This window comes from Sciurus vulgaris, assembly GCF_902686455.1.
Source record: "Sciurus vulgaris genome assembly, chromosome: 11".
Lineage (NCBI taxonomy): Eukaryota > Metazoa > Chordata > Mammalia > Rodentia > Sciuridae > Sciurus > Sciurus vulgaris.
In genome coordinates this window covers 48,801,470-48,817,132 of record NC_136472.1, presented here as the reverse complement: position 1 = coordinate 48,817,132, position 15,663 = coordinate 48,801,470, and the positions used below count along the sequence as shown (strand labels likewise).

Here is a 15,663-nt window from a genome sequence, read left to right as displayed (position 1 = left end):
GCATACAGTAATCCTTGAATGAGGATTGACAAAGTGAAAAGCTATACATTTTGTCCTTAATATACTAACCAAGAAATTTGCAAACTATATCAATCAGATGTTAAGAAACCCCATCATAAAATACGGCTTTCTGTCATGAATGATATGGACTCATGAAAAAAATCTATGTCTATTTTACCTATTGAATTGAACAATATTGACTTTAAAATATTTATTCATTTTCATCAACTTTTAGAAGAACATGGTAACTTTTTTTTCCAGTGCTGTTTGATTTTTCTCCTTCAATTACTTGAGAGTTTATAAATATAAATATCATTCCCAAATTTTTAAATATTAAATGTATGTGGCTACCGGTTGCTTTAGCTAAAAAGGGGAGGGACAGAGTTCCGGCCGAGAGCGTGGTGAGAAACGGAGTGCGGCCTGCTCTCCGGGCCCTCTGGGGCCCTCCGGCCTCAGGCCGGCGGGTGAGCTGGGGGGCCCGGGGACAGGCCGCGGCCTCTTCCCTGCAGACTTCGGAGCTCCCGCTGCGACTGCCCACTGGCTGGCCCTGCCTGTGAAGGACCTGCGAGCCTCTTCCCCTGCCTGGATGACCCGATGGCGGCGGCGACCTGTCGGATCCCGGACCCCGGACACTGCTGGCGGCCGGGTCTCGGGGCCCAGTCCTGTTCGTCCCAGCCGAAGCCGCCGCAGAGCTCGTGGCGCCTTTGGGTGGCGGCGGGCGTGGCGGGGCGAGAAGAATGGCGGCCGCCCGGACGCCGCGGAGGCCGGCAGGGGCTTCGAGGGCCCTCGGAGGAGAGTGGACGCCCGAAAGCTCGGCCACGCGTTGGACAGAGGAGCCGCGCAGACCAGGGCCCTCCGCGACTGCGCGGGGCTGCTCCTCCAGACCGCGCCTGGTCGGGACAGGCGAACAAAGGCCTTAACGGCCCCGGAAGGTGAGCGAAGCCCCAAGACGACGACGGGTGGAACGGTGAGCGCCTCGGCGGCGGTTGGTGTGCGTTCTCCCCGAGAGAAGCGGTCGTCACGTGCGTGGCCGCCACCCTGGGGAGATGTCCTGGCCTGCGAAGAAGGCCTGGGTATATAATATGAAAAAGCTGCTCTCAACTTGCCCCCATCCTGTTACAACGTGTGCTGCGTCTGGACATCTCCATGTGAAGAGGTTGCCGAGGTCTGATGGTTAGAAAATAACAAAATGGCCTTTTGTTTTTAAAAATCGGAAATGTTTCCTGCAAGTGGCTTTGGAATGGATTCCTTAGCCCATCTCTGGAGCTGCGCGTGTCCACGCTTGTTAAGGGGGTTCGAGGACGTGGAGAAGACTGACCGGGAGGCGGAGGAGGTCCTGTGCGACTGGTTTTATGTAAAAGACATTTTCCTCTTGTAACCATTGTTTTGTGTGTGCATTTTATTCCTCATTACTGTGTAGATAGTTGAAAATGATGAGTACTTTTTTGGAAATACCTAGGCTTTCTAGATGTTCTAAAGTGCCTGATATATGGTAAAAGTAGAAGTGGTAACATACAACACGTTTTGTACATTTCTTTTTGTTAAAATTCTTATGAAATTTTTTTTGGGGGGGCAGTAGCCAAACCCCCTTTTGAGTCATACAGAGTTGTGTGCTGGTCCTTGGGTGTGCCTATGGTGAGCTAAGACTTGTACCTTATGTCTATGGGTTTTGTTTTACTTTGCTGTGTATATAGTGTATATAAAGGACAAATGAATCCTAATCTGCATCTAGTCTGTCTAGATGTTAAAGAGGTTGCCAGTGTATGACAAAAGTAGAATTAGTAAACAAATTTTGTATGTTTTGTGTTAAAATTCCTAGGAAGGATTGTCTTCTGAAAATTTTGAGCATTATAGCCCACTGGGTCAGTGACAGGCCAGAATGCTCATATTTTGAAGACATTTTAAAATTAGAACTATTGTTACATGTGTGCAGTTTATTCAAGACTGTCCTGTACATAGTGGACACACTGAGTCCTTACTTGAAACATCTAGCCTGGCTACATGTTTAGAAGTGCCTGATGTATGTTAAATGTAGAGATAGTAAAATATCACTTTGTAAATATCTTTTTGCTAAAATTCATATGAAATAGTCTTTTGGGGAAGGGAACTGTTAAACCATCTCTGTGAGCAGTATAGTACTGTCTGCACCTGTTCGGTGATGTGGAGGAGGTGGGAGGGAAGCAATTGCAAAAGGTAATATGTTAGTGTGTTCATACTTGGGACATTTTCAGACATCAATTTTCTTTGTTTTGTGCATTTCGTTTTGCTGTGTATATAGTGTATATAATGGGCAAATGAGTCCCAGTTTTGCAACATCTAGTCTCTAGATGTTAAAGAGGTTGCCAGTGTATGACCAAGTAGTTAGTAAAATTAGCACATTTTGTACACTTTGTGTTGAAATTCATAGGGAAGCTTGTCCTCTGTAAATGACTTTTGAATATGAATTTGTTCAGCCATCTCTAAGCGTTACATATGCCTGTAATTGTCCAGTGGATTGAAAGATAGAGGGATGTGAGGATAGAAAGGTTCAAGGACAAAATGGTCATATTAGAAAATACCTCAGATTCTAACCATTGCTACGTGTGCAATTTTATTTACCAGTGCTGTGTGCCTAGTGGACAGGTTATTATGTGGAATATCTAGTCCTTCTATTTATTTAGAAGTGCTTGATATATTTAAAAGTAGAAGTGATAGAATTAAAACTTTGTAAATAGCTTTTAAAAAGTGATGGGAAATACTGTTTGGGATTGTTAAGCCACCTCTGAACAGAATACTGTCTGTACTTGTTCACTGGGTTGAGGGAGGTGGGAGGGAAGAAGTTGCAAGGGTGTTTTGGTAAGAGTGTGCTAGAAAACTTCAGCTTACCCATTGCCCTGTGATGTGCATTTCATTTAACTTTGCCGTGCTGTATATATTGTATATATACTGGACAAAGGAGTCCTAATTTTATAATATCTAATCTCTAGATATTAAAGAAGTTGCCAATGTATGACAAAAGTAGAGTTATTAAACTAACACATTTTGTACACTTTGTGTTAAAATTCATAGAAAGGCAGTCTTCTGAAAAGGACTTTTGGAAGTGAAATTGTAACATATCATGTGACACTCATGTGGCACATGTGACACAGGAGAAAGAAGTGGAAGAAATGAAGGATACTAGGCCAGAGTGATCCTACTTAGAAGACACTTTCAGATATAACCATTGTTACATGTGTGTAGTTTATTTAACACTACTATGTACATAGTGGACAAACTTAAGTCCTTATTTGAAACATCTAGTCTTTCTAGATGTTTAGAAGTGCACAAAGTATGTTAAAAGTAGAGGTAGTGAATAAAACATTTTGTAGGTATCTTTTTGTTAAAATCCATAATGAAATAAACTGTCTTTTAGAAATGGAATGATCAAAACAGTTCTCTGAGCAGTACACATTGTATTTGTGCTGTTCAGGGAGGAAGAAGGAAAAGAAAATGCAAAGGGCTTTATACCAACGTATTTTTTGTGACGCAAGATTGACCATTGTCTCTTATATCTGAGTTTTGTTTTACGATGTAAATAGTGTATATAAAGGACACAAGTCCTAATTTACATTTAGTCTATCTAGATGTTAAAGAGGTTGCCAGTGTATGACAAGTAGAGTTAGTAAACTAACACATTGAGTACGCTTCATGTTAAATTCATAGGAAAGACTGTTCTTAAAACCACTTAGGAAGTGAAATTGTTAGTCATCTCTCAGCATTACAGATGCATATATCTGATCCCTGTGTTGATAAGAGACTAGAAGGGGAAGGGTTCTAGGCCAGAATGTTCTTGTTTGGAAGACACTTTCAAATTCTAGCCTTTAAAAAGAGGGGTTTTGCTTCAGAGTGTAGCCTTTGTTCAGTAAGTTGCAGTTTATTCAGTGCTACTGTATGTAGTTTAAAACTTAGGTCCTTGTTGGAAACATCTAGTGTTTCTAGATGTTTAAAGGTGTACAACACATGGTGAAAGTTGAGGACTAAAGTAATGCCTTTTAAGTATTTTTTGTTACTGTATAGGAATGGTTGCCATGTAGGAGAATGGAATTGTTGAATTTGATGTCTTGGAGAATACGTGGAAGATTCACTGGGTGGTGGGTGGGGGAATGAGAAAGTATGCATAGAGAAGCACTCTGTGCCCTTAGATTAGTTCCAATTGTCTAGCCATTGTTATATGTGCATTTTAGTTAGTATTGCTGGGTATTAAAGGATAAGTCCTAATGCCCAAAGTTTGTTAGAAGTAGCAAAATAATCCCTATATAAATATCCTTGTTAGTTTGTAGGAAGAACTGTCTTCTGGGAATGACCCTTGTTAATCCACCTCTTGGAGCTGGGGGTAGTCCTGAATTTAGTCACTGGAATGGTGCTGAGGGAGAGGAGGAAGGGTGAGGGGACGTGCTCTTTGCTAGTAGCTCCATATCTGGAAGGCAGGTTTAGATTATAACCATAGATCTGTATGCATTTTGGTAAAGTCCTTGTGTTTATTGTGCACAAAGTTCATACTTTATTTCACAACATCTAAGCTTTCTAGATGTCCTGAGGGTAACAGTGAATCATAAAAAGTAGAGCTAGTCAATTAGCCAATTTGTAAATAACTTATAATTGATAGAAAAGATGCATCTGGGACATGGAATTGCTTTGTCTCTGGACTATGTGTATCAGGACTTGCTCGTTAGGCTGGCAGCAAAGGGGCACAGGGGCGCACACAGGGAAAGACAGGAGCAAGTGCTCAAGGATTGACATTTCCATGTGAGACACTGGTGTGTGCATCTTCTGGCTGTACTATAGGAATACTTTAATTCACTGGGAACATGCATTCTTGCTAATACTTTAGTAGAAATCTGGTAACGAAACAAGCTTGGTGTATCCTGTTGCTTTGTCTCATTTTAAATGCATTAAGGGAATGCATTATTTTAGTTGTAACTCTGCAAATATGTCTATCCTAGAGGCCTGTTGCCATTTCTGTCTTAAGTGAAATTTTTGTCCCCAAGAAAGGATAACAGATTGAGTTGGTATAGTGTATTCTTGGTTATCAAAAATACTCATGTAGCTTTGGGATTTTGAATTGGTGAATATTCATGATGTGTGGAAAAGCATGATACACACTACAATCTCAATCACAAAATGGGATATTGTGCATGTATATGCACAACCTGGAGGGACACGTCCAACTAAGCTGCTTGTGACTGGATGACTTTGTTCTTTCTTGTGTTTTTGTTTTTCCTGTAATGCACACATTAACATTTAAAAAATAAATGCTATTTTAAAAACAAAAAAAAAAAAAAAAGGGGGAAAGACAATTACCAATTGCACAGAGATTAATCACTTTGTGATCAGCTGCACCACTGCATAAATGGAGGTTAAACACATTTAGTAGCTAAGAGGAGAAACTCTCTGGACTCTTCTATGATATCTTAGCATCATGGAAAGATGATCAGGTAGGAGACATTTTTAAAGCATTAGTTGCATTTTGATAGGGAAAGTCATTATCTATAGATTTTTTTTGAAATATTGGGTCAAGTTCTTGTTTTTCACATTAGTCATTTTAATTCCTTTTCCCCCCATTTTGTGTTGGTCCATTATCGTTGTACCCAGCAGTGGGATCTGTTGTCACATACTTGTACATGCACAAAAGATAAACAACATAATTTGGTCACTATCACTCCCCAGCATGTCCCCCTCCCTCTCCTCCTCCCTCTCTCCCACCCACTAGTCCTTTTTCCTCTTCTACTGATCTTCTTTGCATTTCATGAGGTTTCTCCAATCTCTCTTTTCTATTTTCTCTCTAGTTTCCACATATGAGCAAAAACATACCTTTTAAAATATGTCTCCCTGGAACAAAGTAGACTATTTTTCATTGAACAAAACCCTGAAGCTTGTCTCTGTTCTTAAAAAGTTTAAAAAAGGAAGAAGAAAAGAACAATTATAGCACCACCTTTATTCCTGTATGAACAATAATTGACATTTTTAAACAAAATTTTTTATAAGCTAGTGAGTATACCCAAATCTCTTATGTATTTCTCTACTACCTTAGAAATTGGGTTAAATGTAGTTTCCAAAATTAAATTGTGATATCATGTGAATGTACAAATATGTAACAACAAATCCTGACTAATATGTCTAAAAATAATGTACAAAAATTAAAAATCAAATAATACTAATAATAAAATGTAAAAAACCCTGGATCTTAAGCTATTCCTACAAATAAAACAAAATAAAAGTAACAAACAACAAAAAACAACAACAAAAAAACACCAAGTGTGCTCAAAGCAAAGGAAAAGAATTTGCACTAAAGTACTTAATGAAGCTTGGAGAAGGAGAAAAAGATGTTCTTTGTATCTGGGGGGCCAGGTTTAGGCCAATATCTGTGAAAGGAATAGGATGCTCAAATGATAACTTTTTTTAAAATTTATTTATTTTTAAATTTTTATTGTAAACAAATGGGATACATGTTGTTTCTCTGTTTGTACATGGAGTGAAGGCATACCATTTGTGTAATCATAAATTTACATAGGGTAATGTTGTTTGATTCATTCTGTTATTTTTTCCCTTCCACCCACCGCTCCCACCCCTCCCACCCCTCATTTCCCTTTATACAGTCCTTCCTTCCTCCATTCTTGCCCCCCTCCCTAACCCTCACTCTAACCCTAACACTAACCCCTCCCTCCCCCCATTACGTGTCATCATCCACTTATTAGCGATATCATTTGTCCTTTGGTTTTTTGAGATTGGCTTATCTCACTTAGCATGATATTCTCCAATTTCATCCATTTGCCTAAAAATGCCATAATTTCATCATTCTTTATGGCTGAGTAATATTCCATTGTGTATATATATATATATATATATATATATATATATACAGTTTCTTTATCCATTCATCAATTGAAGGACATCTAGATTGGTTCCACAATCTGGCTATTGTGAATTGAGCAGCTATGAACATTGATGTGGCTGTATCTCTGTAGTATGCTGATTTTAAGTCCTTTGGGTATAGGCCAAGGAGGGAATAGCTAGGTCAAATGGTGGTTCCATTCCAAGTTTTTGAAGAAATCTCCACACTGCTTTCCAGAGTGGCTGCACTAATTTGCAGCCCCACCAGCAATGTATGAGTGTACCTTTCTCCCCACATCCTTGCCAACACCTGTTGTTGCTTGTATTCTTGATAATGGCCATTCTAATTGGGGGGAGATGGAATCTTAGGATGGTTTTGATTTGCATTTCTCTTATTACTAGAGATGTTGAACATTTTTCCATATGTTTGTTGATTGCTTGTCTACTTCTTCTGTGAAGTGTCTATTCATTTCCTTAGCCCATTTTTTGATTGGATTATTTGCATTCTTGGTGTAGAGTTTTTTGAGTTCTTTATAGATTCTGGAGATTAGTACTCTATCTGAAGTATGACTGGCAAAGATTTTCTCCCACTCTGTAGGCTCTTTCTTCGCATTGCTGATAGTTTCCTTTGCTGAGAGAAAGCTTTTTAGTTTGAATCTATCCCAGTTATTGATTCTTGCTTTTATTTCTTGTGCTATGGGAGTCCTGTTAAGGAAGTCTGGACCTAAGCTGACATGTTGAAGATCTGGACCTACTTTTTCTTCTATAAGATGCAGGGTCTCTGATCTGATTCCAAGGTCCTTAATCCATTTTGAGTTTAGTTTCGTGCATGGTGAGAGATATGGGTTTAGTTTCATTCTATTGCATATGGATTTCCAATTCTCCCAGCACCATTTGTTGAAGAGGCTCTCTTTTCTCCATTGCATATTTTTGGCCCCTTTGTCTAGTATGAGAAAATGGTATTTATTTGTGTTTGTGTCCATGTCCTCTATTCTGTACCATTGATCTACCTGTCTATTTTGGTACCAATACCATGCCGTTTTTGTTACTATTGCTGTGCAGTAGAGTTGAAGATCTGGTATTGCGATACCCCCTGTTTCACTCTTCCTGCTAAGGATTGCTTTAGCTATTCTGGGTTTCTTATTCTTCCAGATGAATTTCATAATTGCTTGCTCTATTTCTGTAAGGTACGTCATTGGGATTTTAATTGGAATTGCATTGAATCTGTTTATCACTTTAGGTAGTATGGCCATTTTGACAACATTAATTCTGCCTATCCAAGAACATGGGAGATCTTTCCATCTTCTAAGGTTTTCTTTAATTTCTTTCTTTAGTGTACTGTAGTCTCATTGTAGAGATCTTTCACCTCTTTTGTGAGATTGATTCCCAAGTATTTTATTTTTTTTGAGGCTATTGTGAATGGGGTAGTTTTCCTAATTATTCTTTCCAAAGATCCATCACTTATAATTTGGTTGGAGCTTTACTAGTCTTTTTCTACCACTATGTTCTTATAGGGTAGGATTTTCCTATCCTCATTTTATAGATAAAATCATCTATATTATTTGTGCAAAAAATATGTATTTTAATTTTATGTGTATAAATGAACATACATATGTGTACACACACATAATAAATGCATGTATAAATGCCTGAATATATACACCCATGTGTGCACCCACGTGTGTATATATTAAATATATTAAATAAAAATAAATAAATATAAGTAAATAAAATCTTTCCGTGTGGCAAAAATGATTCATTACCTTCAATGTCTTCAAGACCATAAGCAATAGAGCTGAAATTTGAACTTATTGTTGGTAACCGTGAGGTATAACCTTGGTTGCTCAGCAAAGTAGTAGTTAAGTAAAGATTTTCAATTTCCTATGGAATGCTGGTAATAGTGGGGGAGAAAAATCACATGCCAATGCATAAACAAAGCAGATTAATACTTTAAGTGTCCATTACACAGTGATTCTAAATAATAACTTCAAATTATTTCAGGTTTATCAAATATGAATTTCACATTATAATTCCTATCACTGTAGGGGAGAATTTAATAGTAGAAGTGAGAGTTTGAACTTGAAGTTTGAGTTCTAATTCTGCCATTGGCATAGTAACTGTTCCTGGGGAAGGAAAAAAGCTTATTAAACTTTGTTGACCTCAATTTTATCAAATAAGTAATGCTATCATATGCAAGTTTATAGTTATTGAGTTTTTCCATATTCAAAATCAAGCAGGGTCTAGGAATATAACTCAGCAGTAGAACGCATACCAGGCCTTGAGTTCAATCCCTAGCACCAACATAAATAAACAGACAAAAGTCAAGAACACTACAACACTAATCAGAAGAACTATGAAATTACATGGTAATATTTTAGCCACTTTCTAGTGAATATGAGACATACAGATTTCCTCTGGAGACACCGCTATGCTTTTAGTTATTACCAAAATAGATCTAATTTAACTACTTTTAACATGTGCCAATTACATTAGATTGGGATTCCTAAAATGTATTAAAAGGCATTATTAGTCCTACAAGGTATACTAACCTAGTTTAAATATTTAAACACAATATTCACATCTTTAAACTATGTATTTATATAATATCCTAAATATGTACATTTATATCCTAAAATATCCAAGACATCCGGAAATAAAGAGGTCAATTTATGTTTGATTATTTAAATGTTCCTCCAAAATGTTTTGACCCTGGGATCCTTTTCTAGAAGCAGCATATTAATGCACTTTAGTTGACCCTGTTGATATCCCACTTATAATCTAACATGATTACAATTTTACAGTAAGCTCCTCCAAAGGCCAGCACCTGTATCTTTTTCCATTTGCCTTCTCTATGTGTTCCTCCCTCAAGAAGTTTTTGCCTCCCTACCTAGCAGGAAATAAGAGCTGGGAATTAATGCCCTCAACTCTCAGAATTTAAAAAGAGCTGACTCACAAATACTATAGGTCCTCACAACTCTTGTGATGTGCTAAAGTTTCCCATGAGGAATAACTTCCTGTCACTCATAGTAGTAGGTGAATTGAAAAGGTAATCTTTCTTGGCTGCCTTTTCTCCTAGTCTCACTCATCTGCCACTGGTGTTTCTTTCACATTCTAAACAAACTACTTGTAGTTAAATCCTTGCCTCAGGACATACCTCTGGGGAATGGAAGCAGGGACACATATTTTGAAAGCTGGTTGCTTCCTGCTCTACTTTTAAATGACCCAAATATCTGATCCATTATTTCTGACAGCCTCTGAATATAAATCTCAGGGTTTCTGCATCCCAAATTCTTTTCATTGTGTTACTTTACTTTTCATATATTGTAAAAAGTTAGTTTGCTGATATGCTTTTCTAGGCATTTCATTTCTGGGTACTTTAAATTCTGTCAAAGCAAAAATTGAATTGAAAGAAATTAGACACGGACAACTTTATTCAAGTCTATTGTAATAGGGAAGAAAGTCTAAACTCAACTCTGCTGAAAGAAAATGGGAAACTCTAAGGTGAGTTTTAGTAAAAAAAAGTACTGAATAATTTTACCGAGGTTAGCCAGTGGGACCTGGAGAGCACATTGAATTATTGCTGACTTTGCAATTATTTTTCTCTGCGATTAGGTCATCTGTATCTGCTATAATTTGTGCCCATTCAAGTTTTGACTCTTAGTTTCCCACAAAAATAGGAGATACAAGCTCTCTTTCTTTTTTAAAGGGAGGATTCCCAGCAAATGAAAAGAAAGACATTTTGTTCGCTATAAAACTAATAAGGGGTTGGGAGAAGATTTGCATACATTTCAAAGAAGCAGAGAATGATTTTGCAAAACTGCAAGTTTTCTAAAGTAAATGCGTTAAGAAGAGAGAAACTTTACTAAACCTCTTAAAATTTAGTTGAGGTGAGGGGAATGTTAAGGATAACTTGGTCAAGTCCGAGACTGTTTAATAAACATCCAAGGACGTGTTTCTTTTCTTCCTCTTGTGTAGTGGTGGAAGATACTGTAAGAGTTATTCAGATATATCCCACCCTTATTTATTTATTGATTGATTTATTTATTTATTCATTCATTCATTCAATTTTTCTTTCTCTTAACTAATCAAAACATATTTAATAAAACTATTTACTAGAAGGACATTACTTCTTATTAAACAACTAATAAAATATGTGATATAAAATCCTACACTTAAAACATGGAAAGATAACCAATATCATGATATATATAAAGACAAACTTCATCCAGAGACAAACATTGCACATATTCAATATAATAAAAAGGACTTGAACTTTTTTAACAAATTGCTTAATTGGAAAAGTAATTAAGAGATGTTTTCACTGAGGGAGAAATAAATCAAGCAAAACTAGTATGTGAAAACATAATGCTTTACAAAGCCAACATACTTAAGATTCAATTCTTGTAAACCCCAAATTAGGCACATATTAAAGGAAAACATTAAACATCCATCAGAGTATAAAAATGGGATCTAGCTGTTCAAACACTACATAGAACTTCCTAGTCTTTAAATCTATCCTCAGAATAGTGAATTGACTTTTCTTTTTTAAATAATGTCAACTACTCCCTAAGGTAATTAACAACAGCAGATATTATCACTGGACATATTATGTCATTTGTTTCTCCACTGCTTTTATCACTATTGTACAATACAAAATTTCCAATGCAATGTTTTGTGGCCCTGTTTTTAAGCTAATTAACACCTTAATAAAATAAAGTTCTACATACAAAGTTTAAGTGGTGTAAGGTTCAGCAAACAGTAACCACAAAAGAAATATTTTTTTTTCATAAATGAATATGAAAGCCAAAGGTTTTTTCTTTTATGAACCTGCTTCTTATTACTCTGTTCTGTTCAATTTTTTCTAGTAAGAAAATCCTAAAGAGATATAAAACAATTATTATAGTTTTGTTTTTAAAGCCAAAAACCTTTGAAAATATGGCTTGAGATCTGGCAAATTAGAACAAATTCTCAAAAATTCACATTTTCTTCAAACAATTTTAACTGTGGAACTTTCAACACTATGTCGTACATTTTTCACCCATACACTCTAGTAAACATACCTCTTTCTCTAATTCATCATCCTCGTCTACCTGCTCTAACAGCTGAAACCCCAAGCCTCTGATGACATCCACTCTTGAGACTTTGACTATTCTGATATTTTCAGAACCTGACATGATAGTTGAAGGCAGCTCTTTGAAGTGGAGTTCCTCTGTCTCTTATGCAACTTCTCCACAAAGAACCAGCATGTCCAGACACTTGAGTTGAAGTTTGAATTTTGACACTGGATTTGATAATGGGAGATCTTTAGAGTACTGTTTAGAACCCAGTTTAAGGGCCTCCATCATCAATTTTACCAAGTCACTCATTTCATTTCCATGATTTTTCCGTTCCCTGGAATCCCCATCTGACCCACCAGTTAAATTTGTAAAAGAACTGAACTCATCCTCAGACAGGCAGTGAATCAGTTTCCTTTCCTGAGCAATGCTGCAGTCAGGGAGGACTGACCCTGCTCCACTCAGAGATGTTCTCACTGATGGGCCTGAGCAGAACATCTCTTCCTGGGACTGCTTTAGTTGTCTCTCTCTGTCTGGCTAATAATGATTGGTCCGTTGCTGACAACATCTCACTGCTCCTTGAAATTCTCCCAGACCCAGTGGGATCTTCTTCTTTTTTTTTTTTTTTTTTTTTTTTTTGATGGGGGGTACTGGAGATTGAACTCAGGAGCACTTAATCACTGAGTCACATCCCCAACACTTCTTTGTATTTTATTTAGAGACAGGGTCTCACTGGGTTGCTTAGGTCCTGGCTAATTTACTGAGGCTGGCATTGAACTTGCCATCCTCCTGTCTCAGCCTCCTGAGCCACTGGGACTACAGGTCTGCACCACCATGCCTGGAAGTGATCGTTCTTTGTTTTTCAACATTTTATTGTATAGATATTATAGCCACTTTTCCAATAGCAAGATGAGAAGGCAGAAGTTGAAGAAGTGCCTTTTGGAATGAAAGAGATCTCTGATGTCCTGGCTTTTTCTCCCACTGTGCTCTGTTTATTCTCTTTTCTTTTGCTGTTGCTGTCTACACAGGAAAGGTTCATACTCAGACCTGTGTGTCTGTAAACCTGGGTGGATTGTGCTCTGTTTTCTATAATATATGCACCATCAACTCCGTTCCAGTCCTTGGGCTTTTGGTCTTTACTTAGGGACTATAGTAGCTTCACTGCTTCATTCTCAACCCCACTACCAGTATTAGAGGATCGTGAGAGAATCAGGCTTTCAAGATGGCACTGGACTTAGTGTTATCCTGCAGGCTCTCTTCCCTCACTTGAGAAATATGGTATTTGTGTTCAGGCTCACTAAAATCCTCTAAAGGTCTTGGTTGATTCTTCTGAACTAAGCTGTCATTCATGGAGTCCCTTCTTTCTGCAGGTAAGATGTTAATATTTACCTTACTGATTTGGGCTAGTGACTCAGCAGTGTTGCTCATGTCAGGTAACCAGTGCAACCTTTCAGACCAGCAAGCGATTTCAAGGGACCAATGACCATTGGTTTCTCCTGGGACAAACATTTATCTTCACTCTTTACACTTGTAAGCTCATGGTCCACAAATGACAGAGGCAGGAGACAGAAAGAAGCAAACCTCAGATCAGCAAGCTTTGCTTTATTCTGCAGTGAAGTCAACCCATCAGGCATGGGAGGGCTCATTTTCTAGGTATGGAGATGACCCCTTGGTTACAGAAGGAGTCTGGGTTTTATAATATAAAGCTGCTCCCCCACCCTTTACACTGCAGCCATTTCCCCGCCTCCCAACTACTTGTCAGTCTGTGAACATACTAGCTAGCTATTGGCTCATCAGTCAGCTTGCAAGTCTCCTTCTCCATTATTGGTCCTGTCAACCTGTGGAATTTGACTGCTTAAGGATAACTCCCCGCCATTTTCTCTCTTCTCCTCACTTTCATGCTTTCTCTCTCCTACTCACTTTCTTTCTCTCTCCTCCTCGCTTTTCACATTTTCTCTTGTGAGTGCTCTCTCTTTTCTTCTCATTTTCTCTCTTAGCCTGCAGGGATACACTCTGTTTGCTTAATAAACCCTCTTATGTGAGTTCCCGAGTCTGGAATGGTTTCTGGGGTCTTACAGGTTTTATAGTTTACAATGAGGGTGAATTAATCATTGGAAGCTGCGGATCTGGAGTTAGGATAGTCAGGGACCTAGTTGTGCAGGTTAAAATTTTAACACAGGAAGGTAAGTTGTAAAAAGTTTGAAACATTGTCACTGGGAAAAGCTCACGACTTAGTGTTCACTGCTTGACTCCTTTCCTCTGGGACCCATTATTATCTAGAGCTTCACTATTTGCTTTTCTCATCGCAGAACTCATCTGCAATGGGGAAGGGTAAAAGTCCTGGGCCCAGTGTTTCAGCATTTACCTCCTTCTGTGGGGTTGGAAAGGGGTAAATGTTTGCTTTTGGTAGAGATGCTGGGGATAAACTTGGGAAGAACTTTTCGGGGCCCATTGTTACTGAGTAAGGATATACTGGGAAAGGTTTAATGTTTGACTAATTTTGACTCGACTCCCTCCTCCGAAGTCACACTATCTCTCTGTTTTTCTTGGGGAGCTGTCTTATAGGAATATTATTTTCCATAACCCTTCAATATGTCTTGGAATTCTCACCAGAATGTGGTTGGGAATGGATTACTTCACAATTCAATTCTGCCTTTCTTGAAATCAGGGTAGCAATAAGCTTGGATTTAGAGTCACCATTTTTAATGTTATTTTTTGGATTTTTGCCTTGCATCTTCCAAAAACAAAATTTGGCATTTCATATAAGGCTTCCTCAGGATGCTCCTCACAGAGGGTCTTTCTTCAGACCTTTTGTTTAGCATTGTTCTGATCATTTCAGCCAGCTCTGAGCTATAAATTCTTGGCATTTGAGGCACTTTCCTTCAATAATCCGATAAACTACAGAATTGATGTCTTTTGCATTGAGTGCATGCTTCGGGGTGGCCATTTCATAGACACAACATCACAAAGCCCAAACATCAGACTTATATTATAGTTGTAGAGTCTGTCCGAGAACAATTCAGGACTCATGTAATAGGTTGTGCCAATGAGGATGCCTTCCATGTCATAGTGGTTCTCTAATACTCTGGCAATTTCTAGATCACCCACTTTGATGATTGTTCTTGTTAGAAAGACACTTCGAGTTTTCAGATCTGCACAAAAGGATGTTTCTCACTACAAACTCATGGCACTCCGTACAAACCATTCTACCACCTGCTTCTCAGGCAGCAATTGCCCTTTCTGTTCGTTGAGCTTCGAGAAGAGATCATCTCCTTCACAGAAGCCCATGGCACTGTAGAGCAGACCATCTTCTCTCTCCCATGACTCCTCTGAGGTGTCAATGTTGGGGTGCCTCAGCTGAAACAAGAAGAGCTGAGCTTCCTGTTCAGCAGCTTGCCACTCTTGGTGAGAGGAGTTTTGGAGGTTCCGTTTTTTGATGACATACTGCCTGCCATTTCCCAGGTATTTCACACTATCACCTCAGCATAGTTGCCCCTGCCCACCACCAGCTCGTAGCAGTAGGTTGCCAGCAGCATGTTCTTGGAGCAGACCCACAGGGGATGCAGTAGCAGCAGTACCAGGCAGCCAATAGCAGCAGGAGGCTGGGTTCATGCTCAGGGCCTGTGGTGGGTTGACTGTGGAGGCAGCCCGCCCAACACACACTCTTTGCAGGAGCACAGAGTCCCAGTCCAAAATGCTGCTGCTGCTATAGAGATCCCACTCAGGACAGTGCCTGCAACACTAAACATTTCTAAGTCTC

The 15,663-nt window shown here is 38.6% G+C and overlaps 1 pseudogene across 1 annotated transcript; it reads right to left on the bottom strand.

Annotated features, from left to right (window-relative positions):
• Positions 1-363: 363 nt before the first annotated feature.
• LOC306639817 (serine/threonine-protein kinase Nek4-like) lies at positions 364-15,439 on the bottom strand (annotated as a pseudogene). The gene is made up of 3 exons: positions 14,492-15,439; positions 11,910-12,481; positions 364-1,056 (listed from the first exon to the last, which is right to left on the bottom strand). The product of its transcript is annotated as a serine/threonine-protein kinase Nek4-like (transcript).
• Between the last annotated feature and the right edge of the window lie 224 nt (positions 15,440-15,663).